The following is an 11,590-nucleotide window of genomic DNA, read 5'->3' on the forward strand; positions in this document are numbered from 1 at the left end:
TCAAGAATCATCCAATTTATAGCTTTGTGGATACCCTTGACTATTCAGAACCTTGTTTCAGCTTTCGACAATGAACATGCACTTCTGTATTCGACTTTTTGACAAGGAAAATGACTGAAATGGATTTCGATGTCTTCATACCAAATATAGATATATATTTTAGCTTAAAAATGGTATAAGAATCACCTCAATCTGATACTTGTAACTCAAGATATAGCTGAAATACCACAAGGTATCAAAACTGTCTTCACTTGCATTTCTTCCTTTGAATGTTTTGCACTTCATGTTTTCTTTTTATTACTTCAAATCATTAGTAATCATCCAATTATCTTCTCAACTCACTCTAATTGATGATTGAATCATTAAACCTACAAAAACATGAAATTTTCATCATAAAAATCCATAGAAATATAATTTTTACCACTTAAACCACCAAATGCATATTTTTCACTAGAATCCTTGTTAATTAGCTATAAAAGTAGTTAAAATACGCCAAAACTAATATACTTATCAAATTCCCCCACACTTGAACCATTGCTTGTCCTCAAACAATAAGAAATACAAACCAACAATGATCCAAAATTTCAAAAATAAACATATGTGCGCCATTCAACTTTGTTTCCTCAAAAACAAGGTAAATAACTATTATGCAATCATTTAACTAAACTCAGGTACTCATAATATCAAGTAAAGGAGATCCAATTATATCATAATTTTAACTAGTTCAATTCAATTTCTCATCATTATCCAATTTTACAGGCAAATAAGTCATATGATCAATAAAATGCTTCCTAAACCCATGATCTTCTTCTTATTCAAATTTAAAGACGGATTTATTCATATCACACACACACACACATATATATATATACATATATGAATATTACTCAAGTTGTGAAAGTGTATTTTGATGGGAAGATCGACATTTTTAGATGAAGATCGCCGGTTACTCAATATTTCACATACTCAAGTTGCCTTGCATACTCTTAATTCAAGTATCGTTTTATGCGAAAGTCGATATTTGTAGATGAAGATTCCCGGTTACTAAGTACAAGAACTATTGGAGTAGAACAAATTTTATTTTTTTTGTTTTTGCTTTCTTTTTTTCTTTTTTTTCAGAGTAAAGATAATAATCATTCCCTCAAAAGAATAATCATGAGAAAAGTATTACAAATATTGGCCATATTTATCACTTAATTATGCAAAATTAAGTAAAGAGAAGAAATTTCATCAAACATGCAAAATATAGGCATAATTTTCTCCACTTTTCAAGATATACTTTCCTTAAATGCACAAATTATAATCACGTAATGAGACAAGAAGTTTTCAAATCACATATATTTATCTCAAAAGTAGAAAGAATTTGAGTTACTAATGGAATGAAACTGGTTATCCCTTGGATAAAATTGAAAAAATTTGAAACTTTTTGGAGCAATTTTGTAAATTTGGACAAGATTTTGAAAAAATTTTGGTAGAGTTTCCCCTTAAAGCTGGACGAAACTCCCTGCCAGTAAACACAAGATTAATAACATTCAGGTGCAATTTATATTCCAAAAATCAATTCCAAGCAATAAACACAAAAATATTACAAGTACCACACATTTTCCCCCTAACACTTAAAATACACATTGTCGTCAATGTGTAGGGAAAGAAAAATAACAAAAGATAGAAAGAAGTACTCTCCCTAGTGCAATGGCTGAGATTCAGTTCAACCATAAATCACGAACCTTCGCCAAAAGATACAAACATCTACTAACACTGTCCAAAAGATAAAATGTAAAAAGAAAAAGTTAACGTTACCTTACAAAAAAAAAAAAGAAAAACTAAAGAAACATAGAAGCAAAGCAAAATGCAGCTCAAGGTGCCGGCCCAACGCCTCTCTTACTAGCGGATCCGTGACCATCACCACTATCTCTAGAAGTAGGGCGAGGCTGAGGAGTGATACCTAAATGATCCTCCATTCAACACATCCTATCATAAGAATCTACACGAGCATCGATTCGATCAAGTCACTCAATGATTTGAGTTTGATGGCAGCCTAAAATGTCGAAGAGTCGCTGCTAGTTAGAACGTTGTAGGGGTGGAGGTGGTTACGGCGGTGGTGGGACGGAAGTAGATGGTCCCGCAGAAGTAGAAGGACCAACTTCGCTTTGTTCGGTGTGACCAGCTTGTCTTGATCTATCTCTCCCTGGGTGAGATAAATTATTTGCCGAAATGCCCATACCAGTAAGAGTCGCAACACATAACTCGTCCATTGGTCTCACCGGAGCTCGCGGGATACCCTCTAAATTGACGCCTTCCCATTTGAAAATCAAGGATATGAGATGTGGAAACCTCAATGGATAGGAAGTTGCACTTTGTCAGGCAGCCATCCTTATGTTGCTAATTATGATATTCGGCAGTAGAATACGAGCATAAGGAGACTCCCAGTTGTGGAACATGTGATCCAAGAAGTAGATATCGCTATGTCAAACCTCCCCTTGTCCATTCTTCTTAGGAATCACGTTGTGCGTCATGACATAAATAATAAGGCGGTGCCGATAGTTGAACACTCGCGCAAGGATGGCCTCTTTCCTCGATGAATGAAATGGTTGGTATTGTAGACCAAATCTTGTCATGGCATGTGAAGGATTCCAATGTTTGTTGGGCGAAGTAAATCCCTTCTTCAAATCAATGACTGGTCCTTGATTATTGCACTCCAAAATTTGAGCAATTATGGCTCTGGTGATGGTCAATCGTCTCCCTCGAACAAAGGATCTAATCTTTTCACACTATGGCCCTTTTTGTTGTCGATATTGGCATAGAACTCTCGGACCAAATCTGGGTATATGTGGTGAGGTAAAGTGAGAATAGGTGCCCAACCCAATAGCTCAAAAGCCATTGTAATTCGAAAGATGGCATCAATGTCCGGAGCTATATGCATCTCGTATATAAACTCCATGTGCTCACGCTCCTCAAACCAATTTTGATTATCCTTGAAAGTGAATCGTTCGATATCGTAGTTCGGAGGAGGTGGTTGCCTAGATTGCGATCTCCTTTGTTGGGGCACCGGAGATGGTGTCCTCTCGACCTCTGCTTCACTAGAAGATTCATGAATAATAACTCGACCTCTTCTTATCATGGTGTCTAAAAATAGAAAAATCGTTAAACTTCTTTCACACCTTTCTAAAGTTTAACACACACTCACATTATACAAGAATTAAATCCTATAAAACACCTAATAGAAGAAACTTTTCATTTATAGTAACCATAGGCATTTTATAGAATTATCATTCATGTATAGGGATTAAAATTGGCACCAATAACCACAAATACACATCTCCATATTATAAAGAATTAACTAAATATTCAATAATGCCCGATATTATAATCATGAGAGATATGTCATTAAATTTGCCAAAAATTGTCAAAATCACCAATTTATTAAAATAGGCAACAAATATGTCTCAATTAATGAAATTGGCAATAATCAAGTTTATAACAATCATTAATTAGCAACAGTAATCCACATTTAGTTATACACATGATTAAGCAAGAATTATCCCCATAAATCACAAAATTCATCAAAATCACTCTTTATACACAATGCACATGCTAAAACATCATCAACTAACCATTTTTAATTATAAATGTCCATCAAAAAGGTCTTAACAACAATCCAAACTAATTTTCTAATTTTATCCAAATATAACAAATTAAAAATTTAAACAACTAATGATCCATCAATTTGCTACAATTGAACATGTAAGCATACTTAATTAATCTTAATAAGCATAATGAAGGCCAAAAACATTAATGGATATCATCAAAAATTCAAAATTAAAAAATATCCAAAATCTCATAAAATTGAAAAATATCAACTTCTAAAATACGAAGATTTGATGAAGAAACTTAGCTCAATCATGTAAAAGGATGTCTGGTGATACTAATGATGCAAAAAACCCTATGAAACACCCTCTAATTGACCCCCAATTGCTTGGATAAAAGTTGAGAAACCCTAGCCTTCAATCTCCTTAAATCAATTTTTGAGGTGTTTTGGTTGGATTTTAATCGGTTAAAAATGTTCTATGAATGTTAAATGATGTTGGATTGATGTTTGTTTGAAAAGAAATGGAGTAAAAGAGTGAATTTGTGAAGAGTGTTTATGTGTAAGTAGAAAACGCGGGTGAAAGAAAGGAAGAAGAAGAAAAAAATATGGCTTGCATTTTCTATGTTTAAAAGAGCAAGGAGTAAAAACGCAGGCTGAAATGCAGGGAAGGGGTCGCATTTTCGAACCACGTTTTCGGATGGATACTTGCAGAATCTAAAACGCAAGCAATGAAAATGCGGACTTGGTCGTGTTTTCTTAGCCCGCATTTTCACGTCTTTGAGCCAGGCTTAAAATGCAAGTCAAAACGTGGCTGGAGTCGCGTTTTCTCAAAATTTTTTGCAGATCAACTAAAACATGACCCAGAAACACGAGGGTTGTCTGCATTTTCATGGGTACGTTTTGCAATTCTGCACTTTTTGTGTAGAAATTTTTGCAATTTTCTAAAAATCGCGCACTTGACCCCAATTTTTCAAAACACATCCTAGATCATTTCATTGTCAAAATAAACAATTCACGCACATGTAAAATGATCTAAATATGCATTCTAACCCTTTTTAACGTATTACAAACCACAATTACTCAATTTGAGGTGTTGCGATCATTGATCAAATTTCGCCTTTTTCACCTCATTTGGTCACCTTTGCTTCTATTTCCCACTACAAAAGAAAAACAACAAGATAACTCAAACACATAATTTAAACATAAAATTAAATAAAAAAAACATAAGTAACAAAAATACTGGATTGCCTCCCAACAAGCGTTTTGTTTATAGTCGTTGGCTCGACTATTTCACTTCATTTTTCAAGAAGGTTTTGTTAAACACTAATCCACCATTTTTGGACGTGGTGGAACATTAAAAGATGGTTTAATAGTAAAAGCCATGTAATTGAATGATATGAGAGGTGGAAAAAACTTACCTATCTCAAGTGATTCATAGATATTACCTTGAATTTGTATCATTTGAGAACTTACCAAAGAAACGTCCACATGGCTTTCTTGGGGAATAATACTTTTAAAACCTATATTCTCAATACATTCCTCAAGAGGGGTGAAAAATGAGTTGTTGAGACTCACTTCTCAAGGTTCAAGATTAATTTCAAAGGTACTATCTTGCGAAATGGACATTTTCTCATTAAAACACAATTGAAATTCATCATTTTTATCTAAATGCCATCCACTTTCACATACAACACTCCCACCATTCATGCTAGGATCATTTTGCATACCATTAGAAGAAATAACTTCACACAACTCATACAATTGGTCTTGTATTCTACCAAAATGAGAAGCTAATTCATCTATTCTTTCCTCAACCCTATCAAAATGGTCGGAGGTTGTATTTGCTAGTTTTTCTAAAGCTAACTGCCAAGATGGCTTAGAATCATTAGCTAATAGTTTACTTTCTAGTTGCCAAGATGAAGATGCATTAACTAACCTTTCTATTGCCAATTTTCAAGATGGTTTTAATTCATATTGGACACATTCGGATTGCTAATCATAAAAACATGGAGAATCACTATTAGTACATTGATTATCCCAACCATAAGCAGAAGAATTACCCTAATTAGGACCATATTGATCAAAACAACGATTGCAATTCCCTAATTCATCAAAATAATCTACATTTTGTGCTTGTCTGCATGTATGAGTACCATGATAACCTCCACACAAGTCACAAATCATATGATAAGAATTAAAAATAATAACATTCCTCTTTTGCTCAAGCATATTCATAATGGTGTCCATTTGAATTTTTAACTTTATAACATCAAGTTTAACCTTTAAACACCTTAAACCATCTTTAAAAGACATACCTTCGGAAATTTCTTGGTTACCTCTATTTAAAGAACTTTGCACGTATTAACCATCCGTTGCCGATCTTCCACTTCTCATGCATTGTCTTCTCATGTTTTCTACCCTCCTTGAATCCCTAAACATGTTTTCAAAGTAACTTAAGAACAAGTTTAGTCAAGAAGAATAGATGACTCGACACACAAATGAACACATACAAATAAAGACTCAATAAAACACTAAAAACCACAATTAAGACACTAGACACAACAAAAATAAGAAAAATAAGTAAAAATGTCTAAACTAATAAAATTACTCCTACCACCGATATTGACAAACCTTCCCCGGCAACGGCGCCAAAAATTTGTCGAGCACGGGGTATACATATATCAATTAGCTCATTCCACAGTCAAGTTTTATATTTATAACATCTTAAATACCCCACATGCAATTTTTTACAAGTATACGAGTCGAGAGCGAGTATAGGGTGAAGATTTTCAATTACCGGTGATTTTTGAATTTCTTTATTATTTAGATTATAAGCATGAAGTAAAAGTGATAAAATTAACACTAGAAATCTCCTAGAGGTATGGAATTCCTTACTACTCTTGCTAATGAGATTACTGGTCAGTAAATGCTATTATCTTGACTAGTTATAGCATAATTTCCTAATGTATGTGAAACTTACTCTCGTAGTGAATTAACTATATTTGTAGTTAAACCATACCTACTCTCGTGGTTATAAAATTAACTACAAGCTCATTTCTTCTTTGAAATTACATGAAACAAGTCACTAAAGCCACAAAGGTGCTTCTCTACTCTCGTGAGTGAACTCCCTAGGTTTATCACTTCCTTGAACTAGTGTTAAATTTCAATTCTCATTACAAACTTAACACTTTAAAATTATCACAATTAATGGCCGGTTAATCATGATTAGAAAAGCAAAAATGATAAATAACTTGCTCAAAATAATATCATCAAATAACTAAGTAAACACCACTAACAAGATATAGAAAGTTCATCCATACTCTAGGCATAAACTTTAACTAAACATGAAAAACAAGAAAGAAAAGACCATACTTATATTATAACTAAACATAAGATTCAAATACAAGAGTTAAAGAGTTGAAGAGATAAAACCCTTTGTCACATGTGAGCAATATCTTCTCCACCTTCAAACCTCAATCATCATCCTTGCTTAGCATGATACAAGATAGGATAAAACTATACTAATCTAGCTAAACTAATGAACTAAGAAAAATTAGTGAAGACTACATTTTTGGTGGAATTTCTCTAGCTTTCCAAAGTTTTTTAAAATGTTCTCCAAAGGCTATATTTATAGAGGAATTCAAGAGCCAAAAGAGTTGTTTCTTGTTGGTATTTTTACTCTTGAAACTCTCAAAGACTACTTCTCAAAGTTTTCATATTCATCTGATTATTTCTAGCTGGAATCTTTACAGAAAAAGTGGTCAAAAAGGTTGTGTGAAAAGAGCATAAGTTACAGAACAAGTTGCAGCTGAAATCCACTGAAACGCTGGTAGTAAACGCGGCCTGTGCCCACATTTTGGCTCCCCATTTTACTCTTTGTAAGTTTGCACTTTTTTGGGCAGAATACATCCTTGCTCTGTTTTTTGTCCAACTTCAACTGATATTTTTTCAATGTTAGAGGTTGAACTAGCTCTTGTTAAAACATGAAAGTTGTAGCTCTTTGAGTTATCTTTCCAATGCATGAAGAATCATCCAATTTGGGACTCTATGGACATATAAATGACCAAAATACCCTTGACTGGTTAGAACCTTGTTTCAGCTTTCGACCATGAACATGCACTTCTGTGTTTCGACTTTTTGACAAGAAAAACGACTGAATTGGACTTTGATGTCTTCATACCAAATATAGATCTATATCTTAGCTTCAAAATGTATAAGAATCACCTCAATCCGAATCTTGTAGCTCAATATATAGTTGAAAAATCACAAGGTGTCAAAACTGTCTTCACTTGCATTTCTTCCTTTGAATGTTTTGCACTTCATGTCTTCTTTTTATCACTTCAAATCCTCAATAATCATCCAATTATCTTCTCAATTCACTCCAATTGATGATTGAATTATTAAACCTACAAAAACATGAAGATTTCACCCTAAAAATCTGTAGAAATGCAATTTTTACCACTTAAATCACAAAATGCATATTTTGACTAGAATCCTAGTTAATTAGCTATAAAAGTAGTTAAAACACATCAAAACTAACTAATAAAAATACATCAAATATATACTTATCAATGGCTATACCCTAGCAATAACTTTAGTACATTAAAAAGGTTTGTAATTCATCCTTAACACCAAATGAGGCAGTTGCAAGAAATACATAATTATAACACTTAGGCTGTTAGGTACTTATCACTGTTATTGTCTGTGATGTCTCACAAAATTTTATTATTTTAAAATTCCATTTCGAGTTTATTTAAATACTTAATTGCCCATTTACTCTGATTATTATTTTCTAACCTCTTTAGACCTAATTACATGGATTTATGGCTTCGTTATATTTTTAAAGTGACTCGTTTAAAAATTTAATTTTTGGAAGCTCATTAAGTGAAAATAGTGAATGCGCGATTTGGGATTTTAACTGGTTTGGAAATACCATAAGTTGGGAAAATTGGAGACACGTATAATGGACTTAAGATAGGTATTTTATGTTTAAATACTCAAATGATAGTTATTAGTACCATCGTTATAAGAAATTCTTGGAGGTTTAGCTTTATCGCGCTTAATTTGGAGATACGCATTTTTACACGCGCGAGTAATTGAGGAGCCTTAGACCATTATTTTGGGACTATTAAGAGTGAATAATAATAATATGAATGTAAGTGCATTAAAGGTTTAGTGCACTAGTGAAATAAACTCGAGAGGAATCGAGCACAAAACGCGCGCGTACGCGCACTAATGGATAGTTGACTTTTGTATACTTGAAACCCCAATTGCTAAGCTTCTCACGGAAGCCTTATCATCAGCAAACACTCTTCATTTCTCACCTCAACACAACCGAACAGCAAGGGAAAGAAGAACCAGCCTCGCTCCATCACTTTCTACTCCAAATTCGTGCACCAAATCTCAACCAAATCAAACCAAAATTGAACTACACCTAGTTGAACACTTGGGGATCGTATCTAGCTAAAAAGGGGGAGCTTTTCATGGTTCATTTTGAAGCAAGGAGGGGCCAAAAATTCTGTCTTGTTCACCAATCCAAGTAAGTAATGATCAACCACTTAATTCTTAGCTTATGGAAGATAGATTACACTCATGAGCTCTTGGATTCTCATGGGCAGCTTTAAATTGTTAGAAAATTTTGAATGTGGGTTCTATGAACTCCCACTCTTGGATTGATGGCTGATATGATGGTTGATGATGGATTTAATATTGATTTAGTGCTCAAATTGGTAGATTAATGGTGCATAGCTAGTATAAACTTGAAAGAGTGCATGGATGAAAAATTTCCAATTCTGCCCCTGTTATGATCGTGCCTCTTTTTGCGGAATTTTGAGGCTTTAATGGCTTGTATATGATGTTTATATGTTGTATAGATGGTGTATAAAGTTTCATCGAAAAATATTGAGGTTTGGTTGGTCAAATGGATTAATCTCACGAAGCTAGCAAACCTGGAAAATGTTTCCTGTAATGCTCAGACAGCCTTCTTGTTTCAGCCATAACTCTGTGCTCCGATGTCGAAATCAAGTGTCGTCAGTGGCATTTGAAACTAGACATTCCAAGATTTCCAAAGGTATAAAATTCAATCCCTAATTCCACCTGAGTACCCTGTACCAACCATTTAAAGATGACTGTCCTGTTTCTCTGTTTTCCTGGAACGAAGTTCAGAAGCTACAACTTGAGGCTCGAATTTGAGCTAGTTGTGAGCTGAATTTCAGAACGATTTCTTCTGTGAAATTATATTTTTATGGATGTATTTTCCAACGCCACCAACCATGCTCAATTCCGAGCTGAATTGAGTGATTTGTAATCAAAATACAAAACCTGCCCTGTTCTTGAAAACCCTAAATTTTGGACAGAATTGATGTTAGACTTGGTGTGGACTTGCCAATTGAATTTCTTGGAGTTAAAACACTTACCAAATGTACCATGAATGTTACTTAGGCTTATCCTACACAAATGAACCATGTTTGAAGGATTTTCCTTAGCCAAATGTTTGGAATGGAAAACAAAAAGCTCAAGGCAGTTTTGCCTTAGGATTTTTTGAAACTTTGGTTGTTTAGTTGACTACCTTTCCGAAGTTATTTCTCCATGAAATTTGGTAGACGGACAACCCTTATATGGTAGTATTATACTGCTAATTATGGTGTTATTCTGAGGCCGTTTCATGGCTCAAATAAATTACCAAAGTTCATGACTTGAGTTTGGAAAATCCTTATTTCGCAAGGAAATTTTGGTAACTTTGAGTTGCTGTATCTTAGTGCTCAAAACTTCATTTCTCATTCCACTTGTTTTGTTGTAAACTTGGATTGCAACTCTAGTAGAGTTCCATATTTCAAAGGCTAGTTCCAATCAAGTAAATTTTGCCAAATTTTCAAAGTTGGCCAAAAACCAACCTAAATCTGCCTTATTAACCAAAACAGCGACTTTGAGCTCATTTTTGAATGATTTCCATTTTGAATCTTAGAAAAGTGTATTCTAGGAATTTTTAGTACCTTAGAAGAAGTTTCCAACGGTACCAAATTTTCCAATTTTTGACCTGTGGAATGTGAGATACGATTTTTTCAAAATATCATATCAAAAACTGAAATTTTCCGCACTTCAAGGAAATGAAGTTTTTTTCAAGTACTCCTTATTCCTTCGATAGTACTTGAACGTTTATGCTTGATTTCCAAGACAAAAGACTCGATTGCTCTTATACTTTAAGAAACTCCACTTGAACCTCGATTTTCGAGTAATTGAGATTCATTATCATGAAATTTCCCCTAGATTGTACTCGTGCACGATCTTCCTTGATAATTGGGATGTGTGAATGATAATTCAATATTATTTGCTCAGGCGCACACGAGGGCCTTCAAGAGGATCCCACAGTGAATGCCTAAAGCTCCGAGGGACATTTCTTCCTCATTGCTTATATTGGTGAGTGTCAAGTGTGTGAATTATGTGAAATATCTGCAAATTGATAAGTGTTATATAAATTGAGATTTTTAAACCTTTGAGTCGAGTATGTACTTTATCGCACTCGTCCTCATTTAAACGAAGTGAACTTGAGTTAGTGAAGTGAAGTGCTTACTTGTTTAAGTAATTGGTTAAGAGAATATATGTGAAGTACTTAAGTGATTATTTATGCTGTGATTGCATAAGTCGTTGGAGTGAACCTCCTCGATACAAAAGTGAAAAAGTGGGGGACGCCCAAACTCTCTTATTGGCTAGCCTTGGACTCGAGCCAGCAGGGGCTTGGTCGAGCTTCTTAGTGAACCATGAGATTTCATAAGCTCGACCTATTGAGAGGTCTTGCTTGGCATACTCGCTGAAGTATCGCCTCATAAATGTATTGCGGGCCCGGTGTGGTATGTAAGGTTGAGAAGGGGAAGTGTAAGTGATGTTTCTATGGATTAAACCTACCCGGTTGATGGAGTGTCAACGCGTGGAGGTTCCTGATCGTGCAAGTGAAAAATAACTCCTGAGAGCTCCCATATCCTTGAATTGTTTCTGTTTACTTTT

The sequence above is a fragment of the Coffea eugenioides genome, chromosome 9 (genome assembly GCF_003713205.1).
Source record: "Coffea eugenioides isolate CCC68of chromosome 9, Ceug_1.0, whole genome shotgun sequence".
NCBI classification, from domain to species: Eukaryota; Viridiplantae; Streptophyta; class Magnoliopsida; order Gentianales; family Rubiaceae; genus Coffea; species Coffea eugenioides.